The following is a 10,787-nucleotide window of genomic DNA, read 5'->3' on the forward strand; positions in this document are numbered from 1 at the left end:
TGGATGTAGAAATTCAAAAGGAGAGATGAAAATAAATGAATGATTTCATTCAAAACTGGTAATAATAACAAATATAAGATATATGGTAAATTATGGGACATCTCAATTTGTGCTTAATACTGTATTAGTGAGCTAGTCTAGCCTATAGACAGTCACTTGGTGTGATACAAATTTTATGTAATGTTTCAGTGCTTCTTATTTCATATAGTAATATTTTTAATTGAATGTATATTGTTTGTTAAATGATTCTAAATGTTAGTTAAAATGTCTAAAAATTTATCCTATCAAATCCTTATGTACCTGCCCCTAAATATTTTTTTCTTTTTTTTAAATGGTGTTCAGTTGATCCTACTTTTTTTTTTTTTTTAATATATCTTTATTGATTTCATAGAGAGAAAAGGAGAGGGATAGAGAGATAGAAACATCAGTGATTAGAGAGTCATTGATCGGCTGCCTCCCGCACACCCCCAACTGGGGATCGAGCCCACAACCTGGCGTGTGCCCTGACCGGGAATCGAACTCCGATCGCCTGGATCCATGCTCAACCGCTGAGCCACGCCCGGCCAGGCCTTAAGTATTTCTTTATAATGTCCTTAAATAAGATCAATTTTGGTGAATTTGATATTGTTACTATTATCCCAAATCCATTAGCTATGAGTATATTAAGTTGAGTAAACTAAGAAAGTTAAACTCAGAAGTCTTTCAAGGATAGGCCTTCTGACAAAGGAAATTAATAGACATAGGAAAAATTTAATGGTAACAAGCTGCCATACATTGAAATTTGTTTAAAAATGTTTCTAAAGCTTTGGGCTGTATTATAATTTAAACATATGATTTGGTATAGCCATATGTAGCGTGTGTCAATGTCTGCCAGTCAGAGACCAGAAGGAACACACCTGTAGACAATCAAAGTGGGGTTAATTGCCTCACTGCAGTGAGGGAGACAGTAAACCATAGGGTCAGTGGGACATCTCTGTAATAGGATGCCATAAGGACTTATTATAGAGTTTGAGCTTGGTCTAGATGTTTTGGGGTAGGGTTTAAGGAAGCAGGGCTTTGCTCTGGATTGGGTGCTTTCTGGAGGCAGGAGTAATTGTATATAAATATCTTAATAATTTTTATGGAGAAGGTAGGAGGAATCAGCAGAGTTAAAGCTGTACTTTGTAAAGAAGCGGTACTCATATTATCCAGGAAAGGAGCATGTGCTCAGTCATTTTGGTGGTTTAGACATTTTTGTTTTTGTCTACTCAGACGTGATTATGAAGTGCTCTTGTTTTGTCTTCCTTTGTCACAGTCTGCCTCTCTATCTGATGTTGGTGTTCCGTAAAATTGTTTGTGTTCAACTGGAGAACACCATGGCTGGGCTCTAAATACCAGTTGTGAGTGTCAGGATAGTTCTAGATGTCAGGAGCTGATTTTCTCTTTCTCATAATATTAAACAATGTGTATGGTATGAATATATCATGCATTAAAAATCAAAAAGCTGCCCAGGCCAGTGTGGCTCAGTTGGTTGGGTATTGTCCCATGGACCAAAAGGTTGCCAGTTTGATTCCTGGTCAGGGCACATGCCCCGGTTGCAGGCTCAATTCCTGGCAGGAGGCAGCCAATCAATGACTCTCTCATCACTGATGTTTTTATCTCTCCCTCTCCCTTCCTCTCTCTGAAATCAATAGAAACATATATTTTTTAAAAAGTACAAAGTCATCAGCCAATGAGTCTGCTTACCTGAATGTGTTTCTGTAGAAATTTAGAGAAAGCTGACAATAGTAAAGCCATATTATGAGCCTTAAAGACACTGAAGTACCCTGGGGCAGCGTGGCTCAGCCATTGAATATCGACCTGGATCCAGGTGATCAAGGTTCGATTCGCAGTCCGGGCATATGCTTGGGTTGTGGGCTCGATCCCCAGCAGGGGGCATGCATAAGGCAGCCGATCAATGACTCTCTCTCATCATTGATGTTTCTCTCTCTCTCTCCCTCTCCCTTCCTCTCTCTGAAATCAATAAAATATATTTTTAAAAAGACACTGAAGTATTAAAGTTCCTGAAAATAGCTATATGGGGGGGGAGGGGAGTCCAAAGAAGCAAGTAAAATTAATTTTAATACTGTATTTATTTAATCTAATATATTCTAAATATTATGATTTCAATGTGTGATCAATATAAAATTATGAGACTTTTTCATTCTTTTTTTCATAGTAAAACTTTGAAATCTGGTGTGTGTTTTATAATCATAGCTCATCTCAATTTGTATTAACCATATTTCAAGTGCTCAATAGCCCTATGTGGCCACAAAAGCTGTCATGTTGGACAATGCAGCCATCAGGATTCAAAAATAAGTTGCTTGGCCAAAGAATTACTGCAAAAAATAATCAATGCTTATTATGATAATAAATTCCTCATATGTCCAAGTTGTGAAGAAAGGTAAAATGTACCTAATAAAGGGGTGAGATGGGCTTCACAGGAACTCAGAAGTATCTGTTTATTATGATAATCAAGACTTATTTAGCACTTTCTGTGTGATGGACCCTATACCAAGAGCTTCACAAAAGTGCCCTGGCCAGTGTGCCCGGTTAGTTGGGCTTTGTCCCAGGCACTGAAAGGTTGCCAGGTTGATTCCTGGTCAGGGCACATGCCTGGGTTTTGGGCTTGGTCCCCAGTAGGGGGCTTGTAGGAGGCAGCCAATCGATGTTTCTCTCTCCCTCTCCCTGAAATCAATAATAATAATAATAAACATATTTTAAAATAATAATAGTAGTTTCTATTTATTGAGCACCTAATATGCCTACTTGCACTGTATATGATCTGTTTTCTTATTTGATCCTTACAACAGCCCTGACAGGTGGTATTTATTATCTTCATTTTATATGTGGCTCAGAAATACTTCTGACCTCACTGAGTATGGTTAACACAAATGTTTCGCACATTTAGCAATATCCCAAATTCCCAAGCTCTAATCAACCTACCATACGCTTAAGTAGTAGTAGTAAATCCAGTTTTTCAATGAGGTCCCCTCCCCAATTCGCTGAAATAACTGTAACTACCACTGTCACTCTTCTGCTCATGAATTGCTGACCTTTGTCAAAGTCTGTGCTGTCCCCTCCTAGACCCCTGAACTTATCATCTGTTGATGAGTTGATATGAACAGATGATAAATTTCTGTCTATGCTGGGGTCACCTCTGGCAAGGCTGAGCTGAAATCCTCCTCTCTCTCCAAGGTGTCAGAGTAGTTTATAAAGATCCCTAAACTTTCCTGGGACTCAGCCCACTATCCCAGAAACAAACGTCCTCTAGGGGGCAGTGTAGATTAACGCCTTAGACCAACCTCACAAGGTACCTCTGCCCACTTGCTACACCTCAAGGAAGAAGCTTAAGGCTGAGAGAGAAGTTAAAGAAAAGCATTCGGTCAAGACCACCAGCTAGTCAGTAGTAGATTCCATCTCAGTCTGTCTGAACAACGAGTACTGTTTACTCTGTTGGGCTATCTTCCTGACCATTCATTGGATTAAAAGGAAAAGGAGACTAGCAAGTAAATTCCTTACTAATTAAATATATGGAGCAACTACTCTGTGCCACCACACACCAACCTATGAAGTGAACAAAAGAGAGAAGGCAGCCTTTGGAGAAGTGGTCTTTGGGAAGAGTTAAGTCTAAGTTAAAGCAGAGAAGAGGTTGAGAATATAGGGGGTTTTGATGATAATAGCAGATGAGTTCCATGCATTTTAACCCATTAAATCACTTGTGCATTTAGCAAATATTTGTGCTTACTCTGGCCTGGCACTGTGTTAGGCACTGAAATGGAGTGGGAAACAAGCAGACATGAGCACTATCTGCAGGTTTACAATCTTGTGTGTGTGTGTGATAAACAAATAGATGAATACTTAAGGGAATCCTTATAGATTGTGGTAAATACTATGAAGGAAAACAGAACAGGATGCCAGGAGAGAGAAACGCAAGGGACCTACTTTAAGAGAAGAACCCTGAAAACTGAGAAGGAGCTGGACAGGGAGAACAGCAAATACAAAGGCCCTGAGGTAAGAAAAAGATGAGCATTTGGAGGGCTGAAGGAAGGCCAGTGTAGCTGGGGACCACTCTACCAAGTGGTACTGTCTCTTCATTCCATTCAGGAAAAAATGGCATGAGTTCCAGGAAGAGGTGACAAATTGACCAGAAACACAAAGGCAGGAAAACTGTGTACAATGGGGATGGTGGTGGTGGTGATGTGTTTGGGGAGCTAGCAAGGACCTCTGTGCTCTTAAGACTAGCACGTGATAAATGGTTGGACTTAGATGCCAGGCTGAAGATTTTGATTGGTTTTGAAGTAAAGAAAGGATGAAAAATTTTAAGCAATGGAGATAAATTTAGGAAGATGAATCTCAGAGAGTGAGTGGGGTGACCTAGAAGCAGGAATACCTGCTGGGATGCTCTTACAATAACCCAAGCAAGAGAAAAGTAGGGCTTGTGTAAGGGTGGAGGTACAGTGAAGGAACCGCCCCTTCTATAAGTCCAACCAGTGTAAAATCCCCCGAAAGGAAGACCAAAGAAGAATTCTCCAGGGGAAATCTCTGGCTGGAGGAAAAGGGCTGAAACAGCATCTGCTGAAATTTTTTAGTTCCTACCTCTTTTGGGGGTTCTCTGCCGTTGGGTCCCCTGACCCTTTATCAAAACACAGCAACAAAGCCTCCCTCCCGGAAAGGAACACTAAGCTCCTGGGGAAGAAACAGAATGCTCCTGGGGTCCTAGGGAGAGGGCCTGGGAGGGCAGGGTGACAGTTACGGGGGGAAAATCATTCAAAAGGAGGTTCTGGAGTACAAACACTGCCCCCTCACCTGGCCTCTGCTCTCACCCTCCGCGCTCTCCTCAGGCCTTCAGGGGACACTGTACTGTGTAATTGCACTTGTGGTTCTTATTCCCATGAATGAACAGGTGGAAATGGGTCAGAGAAAGATGGATGGGAGATAATTTCCCAAGGACAAATTAATAGGATTTGAAATCTAACCTGATTAGATTTCTAGGAGGAGAAAGAGAGAGACTAGAAAGTAATTATGAGAGGAAGACTGGGTGTTAAAATAGGGGTGATTGAACATCTTCTAATTTCCTTTACACCAATTCTACCCTCCCTAAGAAACCTTCTGATGCTAATTTTGTTTCCCAAACCGACTTTTCTATAAGGATGCCATTATATTTCTCAGAGTAAATTAGTAAATTGGGCTCTTGTGACTTAATCACTACCTAGATGAAATGAGAGAATCAAGTCTTTGAACTTGCAAATGAGAAATTCTAGCATAAACAGCTCCTTTGCACAATATGGGTCTGACCTCTGATCACCTTGTCACTCACAGGACAGTCACAAGAATAAATTGTTTCCAGCTCTGGCCAGGCAGCTCAGTTGGAGGGTCTGCCTGATGGGCCAAGGTTGCAGGTTTGGTCGCCAGTCCTGGCACATGCAGGAATCAACCAGTGAATACATAGATGGGTAGAACGCTGAATCAATGATTTTCTCTCTCCCTTCCTCTCTCTCTAAAATAAAAAAAATTTAAAAAAGAAAAGAAAATTGTTTCCAAAGTCAGTATATGTGGGAATCTACATAAAGGAAGCTAAAATTATTCTCTGAGTCTGAACCTCATAGAAGCAATAGCAATACTATTTATTGAGTGCTCCCTATGTGTCCAGCCCTGTTCTGGACACTTCAAATATATTTCATTAGACCCACAACATTCCTATGAGATACAAGCTATTACAATGCCCATGTTAAGATGAGGAACCAGAGGCTCAAGGAAATTAAATGACCTAGAAGCACATAACTAATAAGCAGTGGAACTAGGATTCAAGACTGGCAAACTTGACCCCAGAACTCAATTTTTCACCTATATTTAGAGGAAATACCACAACCATAGTAGGAATCCACAATGCTTTTTGAATCTGAATAGATGAATATGAAAAATAAAAAGTACCCTAAGTCATCACTTGTAAATGTGTTACTGATGGCACACTCAGAAATACCCGGCCTCAATCAAGGGAACTGGGAGTAACCTTAGAACTGGAATATGACTGAAGAAAGTTGCAAATAAATCAAGTGTATTGTAACTTCTGGGGAAAAAAGAATACAAAACCCAGGGACTTCTTTTATTCATGACGCATTTCCACCCCAGCTAGGACAGTACCTGAAACATAGTAGACTCCTGGGTTTCTGGCAGCAAAAATAAATAAATAAATGAATGAATAATAAAATAAAGAGAAACATAGTAGACTGGCAATGAATATTTGTTAAACAAATCCCTGCTCAACACTGCCCTATAATCTTCCTACACACATCTACTAAGTTTCTTTCCTATCTCACTCTGAAACAACTCTAACAAGGGTTTTTCTCTCTCCACAAATGTCCTATGTTGCCTCTCCTCCCCACCTCACTGCCAGCTAGTGACTTTATCTCATACTTCACAGAGGGAAAAAATACCCCAAAACTCAGGCAGCAATTTCTAAATCTTTCACTGCTAAATCTACACACCTCCCTGCATCTGTGTCCATATTCTCTAGCTGTCCTCCAGTTAACACAAAAATGTCTCTAATTTCTATCCCAGACTCACAGATAGCAGGTTTACAGCTGTTGGGTGTGGAGCTGGGGGGGGCGGGCAATGGATGGATGGAGCAAAGAAGAGAAAACACTCATGAACACGGACCACTGTGTGGTGACTGCTGGGGATGGGGGTGGGGGGAGTTGGAGGAAGGTATAGGGGGATAAACGGTGATGGACGGAGACTTGACTCAGGGTGGGAACACACAATACAGTGTACAGATGACGTGTTGTAGAATTGTGCACCTGAAACTGGTATAATTTTGTTAATCAGTGTCACCCCAATAAATTCAACTAAAAAAAAAAGATGCCTTCCCTGCACCTGGAGGAAAAGAACATTTTTATCACTGGCGACGAGGAGTCAAGGCCAAGGAGAATCTGCACAAACCGTGTTAAAAAATCATCTTTTTTGACAAGTCTAATGCCCCCCATACAATACAGATAGAAGACAGTCAGTCCCTGGTGTCTATTTTTATACTTTAGGACAGTATATATAAAATTCAATGTTATTTTAAAAATATATGCAAAAAAATGTGTCTTTAATATCTATCCTGGAGCACCCCTTTTCTTGTGTTCTGGATGCCTTTTCCTCTTGCCTTCTCAAGAACTTTTATCCTTCAGTACCCCCTCTCTGTATCATTTCCCCTATCATTTCCATATGCATACAACCATACTCTAGAATTTCCTTATTTTTAAGAATCCTTCCAAAAGCTTATGCCCCCTTATAGCACAGCCCCACTTTGTTGTTGTTGTTAATCCTCACACAAGGACATTTTTTCCATTGATCTTTAGAGAGAGTGGGAGGGAGGGAGGGGGGGAGAGATAGAGAGAAATATCAATGTGTCTTGGTTGCCTCCCACACCTGGGCCAGGGAACGAACCTGCAACCCAGGTACATGCCCCTGATCTGGAATTGAACCCGAGACCCTTTGTTGTGTGGGCCAACACTCTACCACTGAGCCACACCGGCTAGGGCAGCACAGCCCCATTTTTATGCTCTTCTTTTCAAAAGAACTTCTCAAAGGGGTTAACTTCCTCTCTTCCCGTTTTGTTTTTGTTTGTTTGTAGTTAAAAGAGGTTAACTAGAATTAACCTCCAGTTAATTCTTCAACCCTCTCCAATCAGACTTCCATACCAGAGATCCACAGAAGATTTTCAACAAACCCATGATGTATCAAGTGATCCCTTTTCTGTCCGTATCTTACCCAAACTCTTGTTAGCAGCCTACACTGTTGATTACTCTCTCCCTGCTCCTGTCTTCTTTTGGCTTCTGGAACATCACATTCTTCTGGTTTTTCTTCCACCTCTTTGATGGCTCCTTCTCAGCATTCTTTGCTGACTGGATCCTTCCTCTGACACATCAATTTTGGACTGATCCTGGACCCTCCTCCTTTTTTCCTGTTTGAGGTCACAGACTGTTGGCTCATCAACCAAATTCAACTGACAAGTGGGAGTTACATGGCCTGACAGTTTCAAAAATAATGGGAAACTGTATTTAAAAACCTGGGTTTCCAATTTCTCTTGGAGAAGATCTTGAAAAATGGGATCTGCTTTCTCATATAGCAATAATTTGCAGGAGCTGAGTACCTGCTGCCTGGGTCATTTCTTAATCAGCCTAGTTCCAAAATAGTGATATCCAGCCTGCTTCAGTCATTTAGGTTACCTGCCTAAGGCACGTAGGAATATGAATTGGTGACCCCTGATTTACACTTTCCCTAAGTAATCTCAGCCAGTCTCATTTAGACACCATATGATTTTAGTTTCTTTAATTTTTTTATTTAAAAAAACACAACAACAAATGTTGAGTACCCACAATATTCCAGGAACTACTGTATCAGATTCTAGGGATACAGCATTGAATAATACAAGTCACCTTACCTTCTGTTCTATGTCAATTATATCTCAATTTAAAAAAAAAAAGAACTTACCTTCTAGCAAGAGAAGACACACAAAAGAGTGACAATGTAAAGCCAATTAATGTGGGGGGATAAAGAAGGATATTTTAGATAGGGTCATCAGGGAATGCCTCTCTGAGGTGACACTCGAATTTGAATGAAATGAAAAAAAAGAAGAAAAAAAAAGAAGGGTTCCCCAGAGAGGAAAGAGTAGGTGCAAATTCATGGGGCTTATCTTATTTAAGAATGGTAAGGCCAATATGGCTGGAGCCCAATGAGAAGAGTAGTGGAAAGTGAATTTGGAAAGGTGGCAGGTAGGACTTTGTGGGCTCTGGTAAGGGTGATGGAAAGCCACTGGAATGTTTTGAGCAGGGGGAGTGATGAGACCAGAATTGTTTTAAAAGGATTAATGTGGCTATTGTGTGGAGAATTGATTATAGGGGGGCAATAACAGAAATAGCTAGTCCACTAAAACGGTTATTACTTATGTTCAGAAGGAAGGTGTTAGGAGGTAGAGCTGGAGGAGGTGAGAGTCAGATTTGAGAATATACTTTCAATCTAGAGATTGGATTAGATATGGAGTGTGAGAGAAAGAATGGAATTGAGCATGACTTCAGAGTCTTTGGCTTAAGCAACTGCATGAATAGAGTGTCATTTGCTGGGAAAGGAGCCGTTTTGGACATGTTTTGTGTAAGATGCCTATTAGATATCCAAAGGACAAGTTAGGAGGCAGAGTCTGGATTTTAGGGCAGTGGTGAAAGTCAGCAGCTTTGCTCTTATAATTCATAGGGTTGGGAGCAAGAGCACAAATGTAGGCCCACGTACCATATGTCTATTTAAAAGTTACAACCAAGCTCACAACACACTGTTAGGTAAAACATGTCCTATCCTTCTACCTTGATAAATATACCTTTACAACAATAAAATTTAAAAAGACACATTTTAGGGATGTGATTTTTATGACTAAATATTGGCAAAATGTCAAAGATGACTTAATTTAATTATCATTCTTTCACATGTCTGGGTATTCTATTGATGAGCCAGAGCTGTTTAGATAAATTATAAATACATACATAATTGGTAAATGCTTACATTCTGGCCTCCCACCACCTATTCTGCACACAGCAGCAAGAGTGTGAACCAGACATCGCTCCACCATTTAACGGTATATGGCCCTTTTCTTCTCCAACCTCCTCTCTACCTTTCTCTCTCTCTTGTACCATATTCCAGACACACTGACCTCCTTTCCTTTTTTTTTTTTTTTTTTAAAAAAAACCACTTAATTGTTCGTATTTTTTAAAAGTACAGAGAATAATATTACAGACATGTGCCCATTACCCATATCTAACACATTAACATGTAGCTACATTTGTCCATTAAAATCCTCCTCTAAATCTCTATTATCTGGGAAAGTGCCCAGAACATAATAGGTGCTTAATGATTCTGTTGTGATTATTTGCTTCTGATTTAAAAATAATAAAACAATACAGGTGCAGTGAATGCTTCTTACACCTCCTTCTCTCCTTCCCCAGGGCATTGCCATTTTAAAAGTGTCATTCCTATGCATGCCCTTGTTTTAATAGTTTTTACTACTTGAGCATTTGTTTTGTATGTCTTTAAAATTTATAGTATGGAATAATACAGGGTGGGGCAAAAGTAGGTTTGTAGTTGTACTTGAAACACAGTGTATTCTTGCAGTATTGTTTATTGATGATTGTATTATTTTCCTTATGAACAACTGTAAACCTTTTGCCCCGCCCTATATATTGTATATTCTTTGCAATGTTCTTTTAATCATGCTTCATGTTTTCCATGTTTACTATGTTGATGTATGCAATTTTCAGCTGTTACTTTATAGGCTGTCTATTTCAGAGTGTGAATATACCATAATTTGTTTATCCATCTCTCTACTGTTGAACATTTAGGTTGTTTCCAGTATTTTACTGTTATAAACAGTGCTTCAGTGAGTATCAGCAATGTAGTGGTTAAGAGGTCAGATTTGGAGCAGAGTAACTGGGATTGAATTCCAGACGCCATCACTTCCTCACTAATTGTCAGCTTGGGCGAGTTAACTTAAAATTCTCTGTGCCTCTGGCCCTGGCTGGGTAGCTCAGTTGGTTAGAGCATCGTCTGGATAGGCCAAGGTTAGAGGTCTGATCCCTGGTCAGGGCACATACAAGAGTCAACCAATGAATGCATAAAAAACTGGAACAAGTTGATATTTGTCTCTCTCTCTCTCTCTCTCAAATCAATAAGTGAAAATAAAAATAAGTTATCTGTGCCTCTCTTTCCTTAATTGTAAAATGAGGGTGTTGTTAGTA

At 39.9% G+C, this 10,787-nt stretch overlaps 1 non-coding gene across 1 annotated transcript; it reads left to right on the top strand.

Annotated features, from left to right (window-relative positions):
• The first annotated feature begins 1,701 nt into the window (after positions 1-1,701).
• On the top strand, positions 1,702-1,827 carry LOC148092398 (small nucleolar RNA SNORA33). Its single transcript, XR_015715106.1, has one exon. It is a non-coding gene; the product is annotated as a small nucleolar RNA SNORA33 (small nucleolar RNA).
• Positions 1,828-10,787: the final 8,960 nt, after the last annotated feature.

Source organism: Miniopterus natalensis, chromosome 9, assembly GCF_054644295.1.
Source record: "Miniopterus natalensis isolate mMinNat1 chromosome 9, mMinNat1.hap1, whole genome shotgun sequence".
NCBI classification, from domain to species: Eukaryota; Metazoa; Chordata; class Mammalia; order Chiroptera; family Miniopteridae; genus Miniopterus; species Miniopterus natalensis.